Below are 4039 nucleotides of genomic sequence, written 5' to 3' on the forward strand. Positions count from 1 at the left end.
AAAGAAGAGAGCAACACGGAATGGAGAAGTTTAAACAAAAATTGGATAAGTTTAGAACTTAAAATGAAAGGAGAAAGCAATGACGTTTCAGACGTTAGTCTTTCACAGGAAAAAAAACAATAAGTAAAGAAGGAACTTGATTCAGAAAAAAATGATGGAAGGGGGAGAGAGAGAAAAGGTGTGATAAGGGGCAGGTGTGAAGGTGGTCGTTTAGGAAAGGAATTATATTGGTCATGTAACGCCTTATAAATATTGTATTCCGGACATTTTGTTCCTTCCTGTCTCTCTCACTCTTTCGGACGATGAGTTATACTCGAAACATCGTTTCCGCTCTTATTTATTCTATCTAAGACTTTCACTAAACGTCAATCTAATGTCCTCACTGTGTACGTCTAATCGACTTTGCTGGGGGTAGAAGTGGTGTTGGTGGTAGTAGTAGTAGTAGTAGTACAACATCAGCAACAACAACAGCGCCAGCGAGCCAATTCAGGTGTCACCATGCGGTCTCCCTCGCTGCTAGATACAGCAGCTATATCTATATCAATAACCATTTTTTAAAGACCGAATAGGACATAATTTTAGTGTTTTAGTCCCGTGTATAGCTACAACAACAACAACAATAATGACAATAAAAGCAACAAAGACTATGTCAACAACAGCAACAACATAACACCAACAGCAGCAGCAGTAACCCTGACTATTTCTACTATAATAGGTAAAATACAACCAAACCGTGTGTTTTCTGCGACATCCATTCTTCAATTCTTCCCTCACGTAATCTTCCAGTTCTTTGTATTCCAGTTCTGTTGAAGTTTATCTTTACTTCAAACCCAATTATCTGCGCTTTGAAATTTCTCACAATATTTGAATAAAACGAAACGTGACGGTAATATCTGTGAGGAGATTCATGCTTGTGTGTGTATGTGTGTAGTGGGTGTGTGTGTTTGTGTGTGCGTGCGTGTGTTTGTGTGAATGCATTCATGCAAAGAGGCATGAATGCATATATGTGTCTGTATACATACACAGATTTATGAAAGTATACTTACGTATATGTATACATAACTCTCTCTATATATATATATCTATATACAAGCATATACACATGTATATGCATATGTATGTATGTGTGTGTGCGTGCATCTGTGAGTGTATGTACGTATGCATTTATGAATGTGTGCATGTGTGTTAATGAGTTGCACAAACTCCTAATTATGTTTCTGTCCACGAAATTGATAACACGATATCAGCAGAACCGAGAAAAGCAAAGATATTCTGACTTTTGATTCAAAGTAGTTTGAGTTATTCCGAGGAGGAGCTACTGAAGGCTGCGATTGGAGGAGAAAAGAAATTTGGCGACAGCGGACAAAAGCCATAGCAACGAAATTGAATTATCGGAACTAAGCAAATATAAGAATATGCTTCGTAGGGAAGCGTGCGATTTAAAGGTGTCCCCTCCTCAAGAAGTTTTACTAGCAACCAAGGAGAGAACTATCATATACAGTTCATGATCTGTAAATACAAAGAAAATGGAAATCATGTCGACCGTGCAGATCGAAAAAGCTTAAAAAGCAATCTGGCAAGGGATTACTTACCTTGCCTGAGGAAGGAAGTTTGGAAGGGTGGAGGTGAGGTCTCGTGAGGTAACTACTACCAGGCTACAATCGGCAGCACCATTAAAGACGGAAGAAGTGGTACTTCTACCCATACACCTCGGGAGGCGTGCTTCCAGGGTTAGGGTAGAAGATACGCCCATCCCGTAGACTGGTATAGCCTGGCTAGCAGTTGCCATATTACTGGGCAACGAGGAAAAGATAGTGGTCCTCCAAGTCACAAGAACGGTAGATACGGACTAGGAAGTTCAGAGCCTGGACATGATAGTCCAGGCGGCCTCGGAATACCTCGAAAGGATAGCGGGGACCATCACCATAGAAGATATGACACACAGGATCAGATTGGAAGGCAGGACACCGCAATGCTCGAGCGGACTGTCCTCGGCCGCCCGTAAATACCAAAGAAAAGCCCGGAGGAAGCAGCTGGCAGGGAGGAAGCAGGGAGGAAGCCGTACCCTCAGTGCTGGCGAAAGACAATAACAAGCGCCGAGAAAGAGGAAGAGGTGAACAACAAAGGGAATCCCATAGCCACCCGACCCCCACCCGCACCCACAGTGCCCCAGTCTCCCCCGTACAGACACCAACCCTCGCCACACCCCACTGACACAAAGACTCACAGAGGTACTGAGCGCCCTAAAACCCCCCTCCCCTGCTCGTCATAGAAAATACGTTGTAATATATGACGGAACAAATAGAGAAGTTTACGATGAGATAGAGACATGGGACAATATTCCGGATTACCATGGCGACACCATTGTGTGGTGGCAAACTCGGAACATATATCAAGAATAAAAGACTACGATAAGGACTATGAATAGTGGGAGAAGAAAATTGGCACCAGCCAATTCCCAAAGTGGAAAAATTATCGTGATCTTCGCAATGATTATAATATAGACATTCTTCAGAAGGATGAATATAAATTGTGTTTTAAAGTCATATTAATAGGTTAAATGAAATCGGTCGGAGGTGGAGCCAAACGGCTCCGTTTCATTTTTCATTTTCATCCATTATTTTATCCATCCCTTACATTCGTTCTTTTTTTTTTGTCCCCACCTTGTATTGCCTCCTCTATGTTGACCCCTTGTGAAGCGTTGGTAACAATGATGACAATAATAACAGCAACAACTACCACGATGGCAACACCGTGGGCGAACACAAAAACAAAGAGAGATACAGGAACTATACCAAGTTTTCGGGTTTTAGGACAGTAGCACCAAAGAATTGTGCTGAGGGGAAGGCGATACTGCTGCTATGAACAGTGACACATGCACAGGCATACACACACATGGACATACATGCTCTCACACACACACGCACATAGACGCATGCGCACATAGACGCATGCGCACATAAGAATACACATCTTAGAAGAACAGAATGGAGTAAGTGGAACAAGAGCACACACGAAAAAGAAAATGAGACTGAAGAGGTCACAGATGTGTGACGAAGGATTTCAGGACAATGGACATGAGGTAAAAGAAAATAAAAAATAAGAACAGTAATAAACGAGTGAAGAACAAATATATAGTGTGTGTTTATTTGGCAAATAAACACACAAGCACACACACACTCACATATCTGTAGATATAGATAGATATTTAGATAGATAGATAGATAGATAGATACATACATACATACATACATACATACATACATACATACATACATACATACATACATACATACATACGTCAAGGTGTCACGCGCAAGGAATAATCCTTTCTACTAAAGACACAAAGTCTGAAATTTTGTGGGGAGGGGGAAAGTCAATTGCATAGAATCCAGTGTATCACTGGTACTTAATTCATCGACCCCGAAAGGATGAAAGGCAAAGTCGACCTCGGTCGAATTTGAACTCAACGCGCAAGGAATAATGCCTAACGACGTTACCTCACAGCCACATACGAACATATGTATATGTCTATGACTGTCTCTTTCACCTTAACATTCGTCGTTGGTTTGTTTTCGTTTCTGCAACCTAAACACTTTTTCGAAAATATTGAAGGTATCTTGAAAACTAAATACAACTCGTCCCAACACTGTGTGTTTGTGCAAATTATAAATTACATTAATGGGGTGAAAGTATTTGTCTAACTGAACAGATTTCAAATAAGGACATTCGGCAGTTACTTTCAGATGGATTATTTATAAAAAGGAAATAACTCAACCTAGTTTAAATCAAAAGTCAGCATATCTTTACGTTTCTCGGTTCTGCTGATATCGTGTTATCAATTTCGTGGACAGAAACATAATTAGGCGTTTGTGCAACTCATTAACATGCATAAACGCATCCATCCATGCATACAGACATACACTTACACAGGCACAATGTATGTAATATATATATATGTATATATATATATATATATTGGTATATATGTATATACATATACATATGTATATATATATATATATATATATATATATAT

Source organism: Octopus bimaculoides, chromosome 9, assembly GCF_001194135.2.
Source record: "Octopus bimaculoides isolate UCB-OBI-ISO-001 chromosome 9, ASM119413v2, whole genome shotgun sequence".
Lineage (NCBI taxonomy): Eukaryota > Metazoa > Mollusca > Cephalopoda > Octopoda > Octopodidae > Octopus > Octopus bimaculoides.